General features: G+C 37.7%; 1 protein-coding gene across 1 annotated transcript in view; it reads left to right on the forward strand.

Moving 5' to 3' along the window:
* Positions 1-20,109, forward strand: part of SCN11A (sodium voltage-gated channel alpha subunit 11) — a 123,660-nt gene that overhangs the window by 3,263 nt on the left and 100,288 nt on the right. Inside the window, exon 3 of the mRNA XM_064496730.1 lies at positions 1,197-1,314. The gene's annotated coding sequence lies outside the window, so the exon portion shown is untranslated. The remainder of the gene's footprint in view (positions 1-1,196; positions 1,315-20,109) is intronic.

Below are 20,109 nucleotides of genomic sequence, written 5' to 3' on the forward strand. Positions count from 1 at the left end.
CTTGACTTGATTAATCAGATGACATCCTGACTGTCACTTGATGAGAAGCTCTGAGCCAGCACTGTTCAGTTAAACTGCTCCCAGATTCCTGCCACTACAGAAACTGTGTAAGATAATAAATGTTTACTGTTACCGGATAATTGTGGGTTCATTTGTTATGCAGCAGCAGATAACTAATCACTCTCCCTTCTCCACCAGAAGAGGAAACATCACAGCACTTTCACAACTTTACAAAGATATTCTATCAGCTTCTTCAGTCTCCATTTAATTCTTTGTCTTCTCTCCTGTAATTGTCAGGAGGCTTATTCTGGCAGAATTCCTCCATCAATCTCTCAATTTCCTACACAGGAAGATTGGCATCTTTATTCAAATTTAAGAAGCCTTGACACCTACTATATTGTTCTCAGATTTTGAGTCTGTTTAAAGTCCTACACAACATGAAAACTTTAGTATCCTGAAAAAAAATCAACACACATATTAAATTAAAATACAATCAATTTAAAAAGTAAGTAAGAGTTCTGGAAGACTTCTACTTCCAAATAAACCAGACTTCTTAAATCTTGCTCTGGAGGTTGACCCTTTGCTCTGCGAGTTACTTGAACAAGTTAATTAATTTCTGGCATCTTCAATTTTTTAATGTGTAAAATGGAATAGCAACAGTAACCTATTTCATATAGTTTTAAAAAATTTTTTTATTGAAGTATAGTCAGTTTACGATGTCTTAATTTCTGCTATACAGTATAGTGATTCGGTTATCCATATATATATTCTTTTCCATATTTTTTCATTATAGACTATTACAAGGTATTAAATATAGTTCCCTGTACTATTCAGTGGGACCTTGCTGTTTATCTATTTTATATATAGTATTTAGTATCTGCAAATTCCAAACTCCCAATTTATCTCTCCACCCCTCTTTCCCTCCTAGTAACCACAAGTTTGTTTTCTGTGTATGTAATCATGTGGTGCTTATAAAATAATCTTAGCACAGTACTTAGTAGGTAGGAAATATTCAGTATATTTTAGGTATCATTTTTAATGATCACCTTGCTCAGGAAACATTGCCAAGGTATTATAACACTGCCAAAGTGCTGTAATTTCCTAGGGTAGATGTCCTTCTAAGTTTTATGTAATGTAGCCTGTATCACTTTTTAAAGTTTGAAATTTCATCTTTTGTTCTTGCTTCTTGTTTTCAGCAGCCTAGAAAAAGATTCATGAAGTGATAAGGCCTTTTAACAGATTGTCCACATGCTGAAATACATGTTTTCTGGCTCCGTGATCAATCCATTTTCTGGTGGAAGTGATGGTGATCTGGTATGTACCATACCTCAAACTTACCCTAGACCGCCACTGGGTGGGAGACGTGAATGTTTTCATGTTTTTTGTTTTGATTGTTTAAGAGGAATTAATATGGTTTGAAAATTTATTTAAAAACATGCAATCATGTAGAGTCTTGGTTTGCAACTACTACTGTCTGCTAAGGCTTAAATGCATTGATTTGGGTATTTTAAAGGTGAATTTTAAAAAGAATAGAATTTTAAGCCTCATGTAGGTAATGCAGAAGTGATAAATAAACTTTTTCATGCAAGCCTGTCATGATACCAACCAGATTTCATGGAGAAATTGAAAAGCTGGATAATTTCCATATAATTCTTCGATGATTCCCTAAAACAGTGCTTCCCTAGAGAAATTGGGTGTTATATGGTAGATTACAAGAGCATAATTAAATAAGTATGTATAAGTGAAGCAGTATTATATAAACATAGAGGCTCAGAATGCTTAAGATGCTTATGTCAAAAGTTATATGCTATTTTGTGTCTTGTCAGCAAATCCTGAGGTTTAATTACAGTCTTGTAGAAGGCATGGTACTAAATGACTCATTACTCAACATTAACTTATTTCTCAACACACTAGGAAATAAATATCCTTTAGTTCTTTTTGTCTCTTTCTGTCTGTATTTTTACATGCCAACATTAGAAATGCAAACCAGTCTTTTCCATTCCAAAAATGTTTTGACCTCTATCTCGCTTTCCCACTGGAGGGCAGTAGAGAACCATCCAGGCCATCCCTGATTTTGAACCTCACTGACTCTAGTGTGACAAGTCAGACCTTAAAATTCTTAATACATATTTCCTCCTGATAAAATGTCATAATCAAAATGCCTTTTCAGGAAGCCTGTTCACTCCTATAAAAAACACATAATTGATTGTGAGAATAAAAATAAAACAAACTGTGTGCATTTATAAATATTTACTAAATAGGCAAAAAAAGAAAATTAAAACTACATCGCAAATGTTGTTTTTTGTGGTGGGATTTTTTTTGTATAGGAGCTGAACTGACTGAGGCTTCCTAATATACTAGTCCAAAAAAGTACAGTGGGTGTGATTCTTACTCCAAGACTCTGATAATATATCATGTTAGATTATTAAAATTAAATTAATTATAATTTTGAGCTTCTCGATGGCCAAAATGATTGGAAAGTCAACCTCAGTCATTGGTAAGACTCCCCTGACTACCTTGATCCACCGTAAGGTCACTCGTAGATCCCATGGGTCGTACACTGGGAGGCACAACGGTCCTCAGGCCACAGTGGTTAGGGCTGAGGTATCCAGTGAGCTTTGAAAGTGGCCAGGCCTCTGTTCTGTACCTCCATTGTGACTGGGGTTTTTTGTTACAGTTGAAAATCCCAGTCCCTAGGGCCCCACCTCCGTAAGATTTCCAGCCACCATTGACCAGTTTCTGTCACCAACCAGGATGCTTTTAACAGTGGTCACAAGTCTTCACTGCTTGCAGAACATTTCCTCCTGCATTCAGTGACTACTTCTTGGCTCTACAAAGAGAATGCATTTTTCCCCTGGACACCCTTTCCCACCTAGACTCCTAGCTTAATCTCTTCAGTGAGCTTGGACTTTCACTAAAGGCAAAGCCAGAGGTAGATTTAGGCCCACCATTATGAACTGTTCTTGAGATCAGCAAGCACTATAGACTGGCAACCATCAGCAGAAGGTGGAGGAGGGAAAATTGCAGCAAAAACAAAATACCCACTAATGTCTCAACAAATTACCCTGTGCAGAAGCTGGAACCCAAGACAATTCTTTTCCTAGTGATCTTCCTATAGAAACCACAGGTATTCTTTGTGCCTCCAAACACCTTTAAACTGCATTCAGAATTAGGGTTGTGAGTCTGGTAATCTTCCTTTGATAATTTGTTGTACATGAATGCCTGCAGAAGCCTTTGAATGGTGAATGCTGTGGGAGGAGCTGTTTCCATGGTAACTTTTCAATGCACCCCTTTTCTTGCACTTCAATTAGATCTTCATTGCTGAGCTGCTGTGAATGAGTAGGTAACAGCTCAGTTAAGGCCAGAGGAGATGTGAACTACAGCCTTTCTAGAAACAGTGCATTCTGAATCCACTGAGTTGTACTACACTTGTCTTGCCCCATCTCTTCATGGTAGCCCCATCATGGGAAAATATATTTGCAGCACACATGACAAGGGACCAATTTCCTTCATATACAAAGAGAACTTACAAGTTAATATGAGCAATACCAAAACAATAGAAAAAAGTGAGCAAAGGACACAAATAGGCAGCTTACAGAAAAAGAAAATTAATGGCTTATATTGTATGAAAATGGTTTTTAATCTTATTCATGATGAAGGAAATGCATATTTAAATTAGATTCCATTTTTCACCTACCAGATTGGAAGAGATCTAAAAGTTTGATAACGTACTCTGTTCAAAGAATGTGGAAGACCCATCATTTTATAGTGGGCTTTTAGTGGGAGGGTAAATTGGTATAATCTCTTTGGAGAGTGATTTAGCAGTTTCTTTTCTAGAAATTCATCCTATAAGTATAATTACATTTGACTTAAAAATACAAGTAAAAGACTATTGAAGCATTGTTGGTGCAAATCGAGTGGGACAGATTAAGCAAGTTATTGATACATCCAGACAGTTGTTCACACTAGACAATGAGAGACAAAAATAAAGTTGGGTTTTCCTCAAATCCCAGAGTTGTATGTTCAACCTATTTGCTAAACATTGTTAAAGGGTAACTCAAAAAAAAAAAAAAAAAAAGAAAGAAAGGAAAAGGAAAATCATGACTCTCATACAGATGTAAAATGAACAAGTGTTAAAGATTTCATTTTGCTCGTAGTGAAGGAACTGTTGTTGAACCTAATTTTGTGTGCTCAACACACAGTGAGGCCAGACAAATCAAAACATTGGCATTTGGAGCAGAGAAAGGTTTATTGCAAGGGCCAAGCAAGGATATCAGGTGTTTAGTGCTCAAAAGACCTGAATTCGCTGATGGCTTTCAGGCAAGGGTTTTTCAAGACAGTGTTAGGGGAGAGGGTCATAGGATGCCCGATCAGCTTATGGACCTTCTTCTGATTGGTTGGTAGTAAGGTTACATGGTGATGTTTCCTGAGTCTCAACCTCTGGTTCCAACCAGACTGGGGTCTGTGTGCTTATGATCTGCATGTAGTCACCATCCTCTACCTGGGTGAGGGTCTTAGTGTCTGCAGAATAACTCAAAAGATATGCATCAGATTGTTGTCTGTATCCAGTCAGGGGGTCCTGTGATTCTATTGTCCTAATCTTTAACTGCTTGAGCCTGCCCCTTGGAACATCGGGAAGGCCTAGGAGACTGAGGCCTTTTTTCTACAAATAAGAAACGGGGACACAGAAAGACTTTTGTACTTAGGAGGGCCCCGCAGGGTCCTGCTAAGTTTCAGAACTAGGCAGATATCATAACTGGCTCAAAGGACAAGTCAAAGAAGTACAGATTTATGTGCTGTAAGGAATGTTGAAATCAGTGTGCAAACAGGGGCCAAACTGGTTTTTCACAGGTTGGGGAGGTTGTCTCTGCACCTGACAGAATTGATTTGCATGTCTATAGACAGGAGTTATTTTGCCTTGTTTTCAGTTATCTGTAATTTGCAGAGTTGTAAGATAGCTTTCATAGAAACAGAATCAGTAATGCTGCAGGGTTGACCAAAGTGTGTAGTGTTCCATTGAAGCTATTTTCTATATAAGATATAAGTGATAAATGCAAGGAGTCTAACAGTGTAAAATCCTGTGGTCCCAATTACATACATTAAAAAAAAAGGATGTTCAAGTATATGTACATCAGTATGGCATTGGTGGTATAGTGGTGAGCATAGCCGCCTTCCAAGTATATGTATGTGTGTACATACATATGTTCACATACACATTGACTATTCCTTGGTGGAGACAGAAGAAATTAGTAATTGTGTCTGGCACTCTGGAGGGGACTGAAAGTTGGGAATGAAAGGGAAATCTGTTTTTCATTCTATACACTTTTATACTGCTTGATTTCTTTTGTTTTGCCATGAACTTTTTTTTTTAAGGAAAAGGAAATCTTTCATAAACTTAGTGTGACAAATAATAAAGCAATGAATTATATAAATCAAGCATTGCAGAAAATACAAGAAGAAATGGATAGAAATGCAGTTGCCATGGGAGGAGAGCCCTTAGGAGACCTCTTTCAGGTCTTGGCAATTGAGCAGGCAAAAAAAATCATTAAGGCTGTAATATGCCGTTTTTAACATGTGCTGCCTATTAAGAACAATGAGGGAGCTTAGAAGAGCTTTTTTATTTCAAACATATGCAAGAGTAGACAGACCAAGCTAATGAACCCACATGACCCACCACCCAACTTCAACAGTTACCAGTTTATGACCAACTTTCCTCTCTTCTGTATTATATGAAAGCAAATCCCAGGAATTGTATCATTTAACCTATAAACATTTCCTCCAGTGAGTATCTCTAAAATATAAGGAATCTTTTTAAAAAACATAACCACAATACCATTATCACTTTTTTAAAATTAAAAATTCATAGGCACAATATCATTATTCCACCTAAAAAAAGCAGTAATACTTTAACTTCATCAAAGATTCAGTATTAAAATTTCCAATTATTTTATAAAGATCATTTTTACAAATAGTTGTGTTTGAATTAGGATTTGAATAAGGTCCATGCATTTTGCTTAGGTGATGTGTCTTTCAAGTCTCTTATTATAATCTATACATTACCTGGGAATTTGTAGAAATAATGTAGTCCAGGCTTCATCCTGACAATATTGAATTTTGCCTGAGCCCTGTGCTCCTGGAAAACGGTGACAGTTAAAGAAGTACACACACGCACACACACATGCACATGCACATGCACATAGAGCCTCTTCTGTGTTTTGGAAAAAACTGCAAAGAATAATCATCTTCCATGTGACTTAGGTAAGACTCATGTGTGCCCCCTTGTTTACCTATGACAAGACTAGACACAGACTCTCTAAGTTCCCATTTTTGGCCTCATAAATGATTAACTGAACTGCTTATCCCCATTGACCAATCAGAACAAAATTCTTGTTGACCAAATATTGGTTAAGATTCTGTCCTTCCAGGTCCCTGAGCCCACCCCCAGGCTGAGCCAGCACACAGCTCCTTGTGAACTAAAAAAGAATGAAGAATGTCCCTCACCATCTGCTTCTACAAGGGTTAAGTCACAGCCCACTGCAGTCACCTACCTATAATGCGCCCTGCAGGGAATTAGGATGAAAAACCAAAATGAGGCATTCTGTTCTTTGAATAAACATAACTGGGCCCCTAGATAGTTAAGATGCATATCTCAGGAAGAAATTCAGCGATCTCAGATTCTTGCATCTTCTTATATATGCAAAAGCACTGAAATCATTAACTTGATTTTGTTTGTGATTAGCACTAATCTTTTAGAGAGATGTATGGTTGACTACATATATTTTCTAGCCAAAAAATTTAGAAAAATACTGGCTCCTCCCCTACCTCTTTGGAGCAGAGCTACTGAGTGGCAGGCTCCCAGCCTATAGTTCTCAGTGAGACCGTGAAGAAAACTTAAACTCACAAATCTCATATTGTGCATTTTTCTTAAAGTCAGTATCCTTAACAACCTCTCCTGAGAAAAGGCTGGCTTCAGGGTACAACATTCTCTGATCTACTCCCATCAGGTCATTGTTGAGGCCCAGGGCAGGCTATCCCAAAATACACCCCAAATGGCATATTGATTATTTTGAATTAAACTTACCTAAGGAATGGCCAGGGCAAAAGGGACACTGACCCTCCTCTCTGTCTCCCTAAAAACAGGAAATAATTATCCTTATGAAAGTTTCCCTCTCTGTACCAGTAGGTAGAAAGGGAATCCTTATCATTAGAAAGAGAGAATTTAGGACTGAGAAGCCTATGCAAACAAACTTTGTTACTTCACTAATTTACTACCCAAACCCAAACTATGCTTAAATTCCTTACTCATTAAGGCCCCAAAGCCCAAGTTTCTTTGTCCTGTCAAATCCTCACAAATGTATTATTTCTCTTTAAAAAATATCAAAGCTGCCTGCTTTGGCCACTTCTTAGATCCCATTTCTATGAGACCTCCACGTGCACAAATTATAACTGGTTTCTTTTTCTCCTGTTAATCTGTCTTGTGTCAATTTTAGTATTAGTCCAGGTACAGGGACTCAAAAGGGGTAGTGGGGGAAATTTCCCTCTTCCCAGCATCACTCTTTCACCCCATTTTCCCACACCTGGTTCTTTCTAGACTTGTTTACTCTCCTCTATAAAAGAAAAACTCTTTTTGCCTAACCCTTGAGATCTTATGGTCAGAGCATCTCCCTATTCTAATAGTTCTCCTCCCCTTAGTGCAAAGGTCTCTCCCACCCACCTTTGCAATAATCCTTTTTTTAAAAAAAATTTTGTGTGTGTATTTGTACTGAAGTATAATCACTTTACAATGTTGTGTCAATTTCTGGTGTACAGCATAATGCTTCATTCTTATATTCATTTTCATGTTCTTTTTCACCATAAGTTACTACAAGATACTGTAGTAACTGTGGTATACAGTATGAACTTGTTTATCTATTTTATTTATATTAGTATCTGCAAATCTCTTAACTCCCAATTTATCCCTTCCCACCTCCTTCCCTCCCTGGTAACTATAAGTTTGTTTTCTATGTCTTTGAGTCTGTTTCTGTTTTGTAAATAAGTTCGATTGTCTTTTTTTTTTAAGATTCCTCATATAAGTGATATCATATGGTATTTTTCTTTCTTTTTCTGGCTTTCTTCACTTTGAATGACATTTTCCAGGTCCATCTATGTTGCTGCAAATGGCATTATTGTATTCTTTTTCAAGGCTGAGTATTCCATTGTATAAATATATCACAACTTCTTTATCCATTCCTCTGTTGATGGACATTTAGGTTGTTTCCATGTATTGGCTATTGTATATAGTGCTGTTATGAACATTGGGGTGCATGTATCTTTTTGAAACACAGTTCTCTCCAGGTATATGCCCAGGAGTGGGAATGCTGGATCATATGATAAGTCTATTTTTATTCTTTTTAGGAATCTCTATATTGTTTTCCATAATGGCTACACCAAACTACATTCCTACCAGCAGAGTAGGAGGGGTCCCTTTTATCCACAGCCTTTCCAGCATTTATCATTTGTGGACTTTTGAATGATGGCCATTCTGACTGGTGTGAGGTGATACCTTATTGTAGTTTTGATTTGCGTTTCTCTGGTAATTAGTGATATTGAGCTTTTTTTTTTTCAATGTGCCTTTTGGCCATTTGTATGTCTTCATTGGAGAACTGTTTATTTAAGTCTAATGCCCATTTTTGGATTGGGTTGTATGTTTGTTTTCTTCTTAAGTTGTATGAGCTGTTTATATACTGGAAATTATGCCCTTGTCAGTCTCGTCTTTTGCAAATATTTTTTCCCATTCTGTAGGTAGTCTTTTTGTTTGCTTATGGTTTCCTTTGCTGTGAAAAAGCTTATAAGTTTAATTAGGTCTCATTGGTTTATTTTTGTTTTTATTTCTATTGCCTGGGTAGACTGCCCTAGGAGAACATTGCTAAGATTTATGTGAGATAATGTTTTGCCTATGTTTTCTTCTAAGAGGTTTATAGTGTCTTATGTTTAAGTCTTTAAGCCATTTTGAGTTTATTTTTGTGTATGGTATGAGGGAGTATTCTAACTTCATTGATTTACATGCAGTTGTCCAGTTATCCCAGTACCACTTGCTGAAGAGACTACAGTAATCCTTTACATAAAGTCTCTCTTTACTAAATCTGGATTTATCTTTTTATTTGACAAGCCCCAGAAATTTTGATATATTTTTCACCAGTTGATTATAATATGAAATGAGATTTGAGAACCTCTCCTTAGAGGATGTGAACAATACAATTACTAGGATAATCTAATACATATGTAACTGTGTTAGTCTGTGTTCCTCCAGAAGGCAGATTCTGTGTGAGGTCTTAGTGCAACTGGTTTATTTAGGAAGTAATCTCAGGAAGCACAAGGAAAAGAGCATGGATAGTAAGACAGAAAGGAGGAAAACCCCAGCCAGAATTAAATGAGCATGTTTCCTCTGTGGGTAACTGAAGCTTAGTTCCTCTGGGGATTCTCTGAGGAACATATGGTATGCACCTTAACTTTGATCTATGAAGGGACAGCAAAGATGGGGTATTTGTCCAATTTCTCCTGTCCCTCCTTGAGTGAGAATTATTTCTAAGGGTCTGAAGTCCCAAACCCTGCTGGATAGCTTCAGTAGAGAAGCAAGGATATATAGGTCCATGAAGGGACTGTCAGCACACTGTCCCCTACAGCTGCAGGCAAATTCAGAGAGGGCCAAGGGGCTATGGAGCTGGGATCAAGACATGTGCTGCCAAATTGAATTTTACACCTACAGAGAACATCCTTTTTCGTAATTCTTGCAAGTGCCACTTGAACAACAAAAGTTAATTACAAAGAATCCCTCTATAAATTCCCCCAAATAGAATTAACTAAGTTTTGTTGAACACTTACTGTGTGTTTTACATGAATTATCATAATTTAACTCTCAAGGCAACCATCTGAGGTAGGTATTATTATTATCTCAATTTTACAAATGAAGAAATTGAACCTTAAATTAAATACTCTGCCTAAGGTCATAGCTAGAAAAAGACGGAGCAGGAATTTAAACCCTAGCGTTCTAACTCAAGAATGCAAGCTGCTAACCACTATGGGATGTGCTTCCCCACAGCCTTTAATCATAATGTGGCTTTCCCACATGTTAATAATAACAATGATATAAATGATCCACCAATAAATATGCCAACCATTTGGGAATTAAAGAATTTCTCTACAGAGAAAAATAGAAGCAATGATAAGAAAAACCCTACATGGCAAAATTTATGAGTTATTGTTAAAGCTGTGATAAAAAAGAATATCGTTATAAATAACAGTGATGTTATATGAATTAAACATTCTACTCAAAAGTTTAGGAAAAGAACAAATTAACCTTAGACGTAAGGAAGTAAGAAATTAATACAAATGACAAAAGAGAGGACTTCTAATTCGGGTCAAGATGAAATAACAGGAAATGAATGTAATCTCTTGCGTGAACAATCAAAAAACAGACAAAACATTAAACAGTGGTTTTTAAGATACTCAGTGTCAGGCAACAAAGGACAGGAATCCCTGATGGGAAACAGGAATTGAGCCTTTCTTTGAATTTCCAGGTATTGGTACAGGAGGGGAACCCAGGTAGAGCCGCAGACTCCTTGAGTTGAGGAGAAGAAACTTATAGTTTGAAGGAGAATAAGACAGCAAGAGTTCTCAGGACAGGCTCCCAAAGAGGGGAGAACTGCACACAGAGAGAAACCAGAGGCTTGTAGAGGATTCTCTTCAAGTATTCAGCAGAATACTGATCAGCGAATGTATGTGAAAAAACAACCCGAGGCCAGGGAAAGAAGTACCAAAGAGGAGGAGAGGTAACAATGCCCAGTGCTCAAACAGAGCCAGGAACAGTGTGTGTTCCCACCAGCCAGACTAAGAAACTTCAAAGTTCAGCGGGCACTGGGTAGACTACATAGAAGAATCTTTCCTCAGTAATGACAGGAAATAATTAGCCCTAAAATGAACACTGTTAAAGTCCCACCTAACAAATCTTAAAAGCGAGACCCAAAAGGATCAAACTCTTTCCAGGTTACTTAACAGTGTCTCAAAACAAAACACAGGGATATTTATAGAGAGATAAATTTCCGTACTTTGTTAGGTAAATTCTACCATATCTGCCATCCTATAAAATGTCATCAGGCAATGCAAAGAAGTAGGAAGATATGACCCATAATGAGAAGACAAATTACTCAGTTGAAATCACCCAGAATGGGCACAGACATTTGAATGAGCAGAAAGGGTATTAAAAGTTATTGACAGTGTACATATATTCAAAAAGTTAAGTGAAGGCATGGAAGAAATTTTTTTAAAAGATGTAAACAGAGCTTTGAGAGTAATGTAGGAGGATTGTAGAACAACTTCAAGCAGCCTAATATAAGTATAGTTGGAGTCCCCAAAGGAGAGGAAAGAGGCAAAGACAGAAAGACTATTTAAAGAAATGATGGCTGGAAATTTCCCAAATTTGATGGAAACTGTAAACCTATATATTGAAGAAAGTCCACAAGTACTCAAGCACAAGAAACATGAAGAAAACAACACTAAGGCACATCATAATCATATTGCTTAAAACCAGTGATAAAGAGAAAATCTTAAGAACAGCCAGAGAAAAAAAGGCATGCTACATTTAGAGAAACAAGGATTAGAATAACTTCAGGCTTCTTGTTGTAAACAATGCAAGTGAGAAGATAATGGGGCAATACCTTTAAAGAACTAAAAGAAAAAAAACCCTATCAACCGAGAAATCTATACCCAGTAAGAATCTTTCAAAACTGAAAGTGAAATAAAGATGTTTTCAGACTTATACAGGCCAAAAGAATTAATCACTACTGCGTAACACAAATGTTAAAAGATGTCCTTCAGGTAGAAGGAAAGTAATATGATAGAAATCTGAATCTATACAAGAGAATGAAAACCACTAGAATGGGATTCTTTTAATGCTTGGTTTGGGTGCACATCTCTGAGCTGACGTGGGTGCTCAGGCAATGCTTCATACTTACAGCTTCATCAGGATGATTACCCTTGAGCAATTGAAGCTATTTTATCCAGCGGTGCCTGGGAATTAGTCTGCCTTCCCTACCCTGGTAGCCCATAGCCAATGTAAAAGCCCTTTCCTTTGGCTCAACGCGGGAAAATTCTCTGGTACAATTTACCCCTCAGAGCTCCCCGTGGGATCAGGACAAAGCTAGGCTTCACCTGAAACCACATTCTTGCACAGCTCCAATCCCTTCCCTATTCTGCCTCCCTCACTCCCTTATAAGACTCTCCTGAGAGTGCTCTAAAAATATATCACGATATATGAACCTCTGTCTCAAGCTCTACTTCTGGGAAACCTGGCCTAGGAGAGGCACAGAGTATCAAGTTGTCTGTACCCAATGTAAATACTGGCCAAAAAACATTTATATCAATGGAGCCTCACAGTAATGTGGTGGACAGGATGATCATCCTGTGGATGTAATTTAGTTCTCTTTTTCAGCCACTCTGTTGCTTACTCAGATTTATGAATAAAGTGGCCATGACATTAGGAATGCAGGCCATGCTTGGGCTCAACAGCATGGACTTTCTTACACTAAGGTTGATCTGTCTACCACTACTGTTGAGTGCACAGTATGCCAACAGCAAAGGTCAATTCCGAGTCCTTCATATGGCTTCATTTCCTTGGGGACCAGCCTACCACCTGGTGGTAGGTCAGGTACATTGGAGCCCTTCCATCATTAAGTGGGCAGCAGTTTGCCCTCATTGATTTTTTCTGAACATAGTTTATTTTTCTTTGTCCGTTAGCTTCTGCCAGCACCATTATCCAGGGACTTATGTCATTCCCATTCATCATCACACAACATTGCTTCCATCCAAAGAACTGTTATCATAAGCAACTGCAGCAAGAGATTCAACTAGTCTTTCCATGTGTCCCCAAATCTAGAAGCAGTTGGCCTAATGAAATGTTGGAATAATCTGCTGAAGACTCCACTGTGGCACCTTACCAAGTTGGGGTGTTGTCTTATAGAATATGATTTGAACCAACAAATACATTGCATCTCTCATGGCAAGAGCACATAGATTGGGAACAAAGGGATAAAAGTGACAGGGACTTCTCACAGCTAGTAACCTATGTGGAAGAGTTTGGCTTCTCATCTCTGTGACCTTGGCTTCTCTTATCTAGAAGTCTTTATTCCCAAAAGTGAAATGCTTCCATCAGGATAAACAACAATGATTCTATTGATGTGGGGGAATTTATATACTATGGAGACAGATAAGGCTGTGTCTGGAATCAGAGGATTCATTCACTTCTTAGTATTTGCATTTCAATCAGAGAGAAGAGAACCTAGGCTCTGTCTTTGTTAGGGTCTCATGGTAGGGTGCCCAGGGTTTCATGGGTTCACTCTTTGTTGGCTAATTTAAAGCACAAGAGTAGGAAATAGGGCACGGGAAGGGAGAAGCAGGTCACTCAAGTGGTCAGTTACCTAGGTTCTCTGGGGCTCTCTGAAAGAGGGAACTTCATGGGTGGTGGTAGCCTATCTGGTTGTTATCTGGTTATCTGGTTGTTTTGCCAGTAGCTGTGTCATACAACTGGCAATATGCTTATTCAAGATGTATATCTTTTGAAATGGATGCCTCAGCGATCAAAATCCTAATGCCAGGCACTTAGACTACAATTAAAAAGCCTAATGTCGGACACTTAGACTATCGTCTTGTGTTAGGCAGAAGCACAAAGTCGTTTCAGAGAGTTAAGTGTGGGTAGAAGGATGAGGGTGAATGCTGAGTAGCCAAAGGGGTGGCCTGTGCGGATCCTGTGCTTGTTTATGCCCCGCCCTGATTGACTGGGATTCCCCGCTGCAGGCTGCGTTTTCCAGAATCTCTTGTCAGCTGGCTTCTGGCTGGGGTCAGCACTACCAGGAAACTGGAGAAAAAAGAAAGGAAGAAGCCAAGGAATTTTTTCCTTTCTGTCCTGAGCATCATCTCTGGTAAGGGCTGTGTCTCCACCATAGGTCAACTATGGCACATACAGAGTTTTATGCATGTGAAAGTTTGTGTGTGTGCTAAGACTTTGAAATGTGTCTCTAGGCCACTGTGCTTGCTATAGCTCCAGGAGAAGGAATGGAGACACTATTAATGATGTAGTCTATTAAGGGTGGTTTTCTCCAAGTGGTTAGCATTATTGATGACTTTTCCTCATTTGGTTATTTTTAAAACAGAAAAAGAAATATGTTCTCTCACCTTCATTAATGCTCTTTGATGAATAGTGCAAACTATCACCTGGTATTTATTTTCATGAACCCCTAATTGCAGCTAATCAAGCATTTACCTTGCATTTACAAGCTCTTGCTGCAGGGGCATTTTAAGGCATCTGTAGTAAAGAAATATAAGTGTAGTGGATCACAGAAATGAAAAGAGAAAAAGAAATGAGTGTCATCACTTACTGCTTAAGCATGATTCCTTTTTTTCTAGCCACATGGAGATCAAGAAGAGAAAATAACATCTAAATAGAATTTATGAAGCAGGGAAGCTGTTGGCAAGGAGTAAAATAAAAACACCATAGCATTTTCATGTAAAGAAACTATCAAGTACAACTTATTTTATTCAACAAATAGAATTATATATTATTTAACTGATAAATCTCAAAGCCCAAATCAAATATTATTTTCTTTTCCAAAATGTTTTTATTTCTATTTTAAGGATAAAAATTTCCTTGTCTAGATCATTCTGACTTGCCTTTGCCGTTCAGAATATTGGTAGAACATAAAACAATTTTTAGACTTAATTGTAATCTTAGTGACCATCAAGTGCAACCCTCTCCATTTAATAGGAAATTGAAACCAAATGACTTGGTTTGGTGAGTAATTGGCAAAACCAGAACCATAAACCATCCTCTTGACTCTACCTTTTTTGCTTCCTATAAATATTAGTGGTTCTTAAACAGTGGTTTTCTCAAACTACAGGTACCCTTGTTCAACATTCTTGTAATTCTCTTATGTTCCCTCCTCCAGTTGAAAACCAACATTTTATAATCTTCCATTTCTCAAATCAAAATGTAAAAATCCCAAGTTAACTATGATGGTAGTCTCTGCATCGTAAGATTAAGCTGCTATCTCTTATGAACAAATCAATCCCATTTTCCAGATTCTATTCTTTTTTTCCACAGAAAAATACATATGCAAGATATAGAAATAACTTGATCATCTCCATGTTAATCTGAAACAAATTGGATCATAGCTGCATGATAGGGGCTATAGATAACTTGAAATACCTTTTCTTAAGAAAACTTGTATTTATCTGTTTCTTTTCATTCATTTCCTAAGTTTACATTCATGCCCCAGGCTCTGTGATGGGCTCCAGAGGCACAGATCCTGCTGTTCATTCAGGAGCTTATATATGCAGAGGTTTTCAAATGGGGGTCAAGAAAAAAACACTAAAACTTCTACTTGTATTATCTTCTTTCAATTTTCAGTTTTTATCTTTAACAAAACTATGCATGATTAGAATCAAAGAGTCAAATAGCTCCGCTGGGCTTCTTGGAAAAATTGTTACTGAACCAAACTTGGGTTCATTCATCCATGTGCAGGAAAGCCAACCTGTTGACATAGAGTTGCAGAAAAGAAAGTGCAGCATTTACTACAAAGCTCAGCAAGGAGTATGGATGGCTAATGCTCAAAAGATTCAAGTTCCCCAATGACTTTCAGGGGAAGGCTTTTAAAAGATAAGATGAAGGAGAAGGTCACAGTGTGCCTGATCAGCTCATGGATGTTTTTCTGATTAAGTGGTGCTGAGGCAATTGGGAGTCAACATCACAGCCTAGTTCCAACCAGTCTGGGGTCTACATGCTGGCTCTCAGCATGCAGTTAACTCCTTCCCCCTGGTGGGGGTTTTAATATCTGCAAAACAGCTCAAGGATATGGCTCAGAATATTATCTACAGTCCATGAGAGCACTTAAAGATCTTTGATTTTGTTTTATGATTATTTTTTCCTTTTCTGTTCAATTCAGTTTTTTTCCTTTCCTCTGGAGTTTTAATTGTCTTGTTTGTTTTATTTGCTTAGGTCTGCTTAACACAAAGTCAATCCAAACACTCCATTCATTGTCTGAGTCAGCAGTTCTCAAACTTTCTGGTCTCAGGATCTTTCCACTGTTAATATTATAGATGATCCCAAAGAGTTTTTGTTTATGTGGATCATATCTATTGACATGTACCATAGTAGAAATCAAAACTGAAAAAATATTTAAATATTTATTTATTTATACATTAGAACAGTAATAAACCCATTTCATATTAATAATAACATGTTTATGAAATGTAACTATATTTTATAAAACAAAACAACTTTAATAAGAAGAGTGATACTGTTTTACATATTTCCAAGTCCCTTTAATGTTGGGCTTATTAGTAGATAGCTGGGTTCTTATTTCTGCTTTTGCATTCCATCTGTTATATATATGTTCTGTATTATGTGGCCTCTGGAAAACTTCACTGTATGCTTATGAGACAATGAGATATGTGAAAATGCATACTATTGACCTTGCAGATTGCCTGACAGGGTCTTGAGGACCCCCTAGGGTCACTGGACCTCACTTTGAGAATTACTGATCTAAATATATTTAGATACAACAGGTGTTCTAACAATTTAATCTTTTAGAAAATTGCTTTGAATCCTTCTGACTGGTCCAGTGTGGACTGGTTTCCCTCTATATCTGGTGCCCAGCTATTATCCTGGGATTTCCCTTTACCAAAATCCAAGGGATTCTCTTCACTTCTCTCCTGTTCTGTATCCTCTGCTTCCTAGATTCCAAGAATTTCTCTATCTTGCTTTGGTAGAGTACATTTTGCAGTAGCCTTCTGTGAAATGATTTCATGGAAGATAACGCTTTTCCAAATCTTGCATGTCTGAAAATGACTTTATTCTTATTCTCATACTTCATTGAGAACTTGGCTGAATTTATAATAACTTGAAAATGATTTTTCCATCATTATTTTGAATGCATTAATCCATTATTTTAGCTTCCTATGTTGCTGTTGAGAAGTCAAAAGCTATGTTGATTCCTGGTCCTATTTATTTTACTTTAGAGAACCTTGTTCTCAGTGTTCTGAAGCTTCACAATGATAAATCCTGGTGTGAGCTCACTGTGCTGGCATTTTCTGAGTCCTTAATTTCAGAAATTCTGTCTTTCTGTGATATTGTGATATAATAAATATATATTTGATCTTCATCTCTGTTTCCTGGCTCAGAGCTTTTAAAACCTTTGGAAATTCTTGAACAGTAGGGTTGAGAGGAACATCTTTTGTTATTTGTAACAAATCCTTTTCAACCATATCTTAGTTTGTGCTGATGTAGAGACTCTTGAAAGATGAGGGCTGATTGCCAGAGGAAACCAACCATGTGATTATAGGGTTGGAACTTTCAGTCTCAACCCCTCAACTTCCTCAGAGGGGAGAGGGACTGGGAATTGAGTTAATTACTAATGACCAATGACCAATTGTTTAATTAGTGCCTATATAATGGAACCGCCATGAAAACCTAAATGAAGGGGTTTGGAAAGCTTACTCATTGGTAAAGCTGAGTGGGTGGTGCACCCCAAACTCCATGGAAACAGAAATTCCTTGGGATCCTTGTGGACCCCACTCTATGTACCTCTTCATCTGGCTGCTCATTTGTATCCTTTGTAATATCCTTTGTAATACACCAGTAATATTAAGGAAAGTGTTTTCCTGAGTTCTTTGAGTCATTATAGCAAACTGTCTACTCTGAGAAGAGGGTTGTGCAAACCTCCAGTTTGTAACCATATCAGATAGAAGGATGGGTAACCTGGGGACCTCTTCTTTGTGACTGGCGTCTGAAGTGGGGCGAAGTCCTGTGGGATTGAGCCCTTAACCTGTGGGGTCTCTACTGACCCTAAGTACTTAGTGTCAGAATTGCTTGATGTGATGAAAAAACACACACATTTGATGTCAGAAGTGTTGGGAGCGTGGAAAAACACTTTTCCCTTTATTTTCCTTTCTGTGAAATATTCTTGAATTTTTCCTTTGTTGATAGTCTCACATAAATCTTTTCTCTTTCTGAAACTACTGTTCAGATCTTGGGCCTTCTGGGCTGGTTTACTAATCATCCTCCCCTTCCATTTTTTAGAAATATCTAGTGTATTTTTGTTCTACTTTTTAAAGATTTTCTCAATTTTATTTTTCAATTCTTCTATTGAATTAAATTTTTTATCTTCTAATTGCATTAAAGTCCTCTGAATGTTTCTTTTTAAAATAGTGTATTTATATTGTTCCTTGGCTACAATATCTTCTCCTAGTGTTCTGATGATATTGATGACTTTTTTTTCCTGTTTTCTTCTCCCTTCAGAATCTCTCTTTCCTCTAGTTTTTTTATTTTTTATTTTTGTCTCTATCTCTCATGTTGAAAACTCTCTCTAGATGTCTGGTGATTCTTGGTTGGTTATATAATGGTGGGCCATGAAAACCCTTGATCAGACATTTCAAATGTGGGCTTCACTGGAGGATTATATGGCTGGGTCATTTGTCAAGGAAACCTCAATGTTGGTATCATTAAATCTTTCTTATTGGGCTGATCAGATTCCCCAGAGAAGCCTCTTTCAATCTCCTGCCTAGAGGGTTGTAAAGGAAAAACATTCCTTGCTATGGTCTAAATGCTTGTGTTTCTCAAATTCATACTTTGAAATTTTAGCTCCCAGTGTGATGGTATAAGGAGACTAGGGCCTTTAGGAGGTGATTAGGGCAGGGCCCTCATAAATAAGATTAATGCCCTTATAAACGAGGCCCAGGGGAGCACCTTTGTCTCTTCTGCCATGTAAGGGTACAATAAGTCTGGCCTGGAAGAGGACTCTTAGCAGAACCCAATCATGCTGGTTCTCTGGTCTCCAGCCTCCAGAATTGTGAGAAATAAATTTCTGTTGTGTAAGCCACCCAATCTGGTATTTAGTTATAGCAAAACAAGACTAATCACTCTTCTTTTTCCTTTGCTATTCTTGATTCTGGTCACCAAGTGTGTGGGTTTTTTTTTTTTTTTTCCACATCAAGCAATTTTCCAGCTCTTTGCTGGAACTGACTGAATGTCCTATGACTTAACTGAATTCTAACGCTATCTACCTGGAGATCGTGTCAGATCACACAGGTTAAGGGTTCAGTCCCATAAGACTTCCTGTATTAAGACTCCAGTGATAAGTCCAGGTTGTCCAGGTTCTGACATGCTATAAATTGAAGGTTTCCACAACCCCCTCCTCAGGTTTGATTAATTTGCTAAAGCAGCTCAGAGAATTTAAGAAAACAGTTTACTTACCATTACCAATGGAAGAGATGCATTGGACAAAGTATGGCAGAAGGGGTGTGGAGCTCCATGTTCTCTTGAGGTGCACTCCTTCCCAGCAATTCTAGGTTGTTAACAACCTGGCAATCCTCTGAACCTTGTCTTTTTGAGTTTGTATGGAGACTTCATTATGTAAGCATGACTGATTGAATTATTGGTCATCAGTGATTAACTCGACCTCAAGTCCCTCTTTGCTATATGGACGTCAGGGGGTGAGGATGAAAGTTCCAACTCTCTAGGTGCTCCCTGGCAACCAGCCCCTATCCTGAGGCTATCTAGGGGCTTTCCAAAAATCACCTCATTAACATAAACTCAAGTGTGATTGAAAGGAACTTGTTAGGAATGATAAAAGATATCCCTTTCACCTATAGGGTTAATAGCTCCCTTTGGAACTATTTTGGGAACCAAGGACAAAAGACCAAATATTATAGTTAAAGATGCTACCATCACTCTTTGTCACTTAGGAAATTACAAGTGTTTGAGGAGATCTGTGTCAGGAACAGGACAAAGGTCAAATACATGTTTCTTATTATAAATCACAGTCTCACAAGAGTATAGATCTGGCTACCAGTGTTCTGGAGCACCACAGAAGAAGCCCACTAGAAATCTTAGCATTCAGCAAGTAAATATTCAGTCCTTCTAATTTGAGGATGGTGCCTATTACAGGTACTATCAGTCCACCCAGTACCCCTCAAATATTTTTTTTAATTTTAAAATTTTAAGTAAACTTTATTTTCTAAGGTTCACAGCAAAATTAAGCAGAAGGTACCCAAATACCTTTTGCCCCCACACAAGCATAGCTT

The sequence above is a fragment of the Camelus dromedarius genome, chromosome 17 (assembly GCF_036321535.1).
Source record: "Camelus dromedarius isolate mCamDro1 chromosome 17, mCamDro1.pat, whole genome shotgun sequence".
Lineage (NCBI taxonomy): Eukaryota > Metazoa > Chordata > Mammalia > Artiodactyla > Camelidae > Camelus > Camelus dromedarius.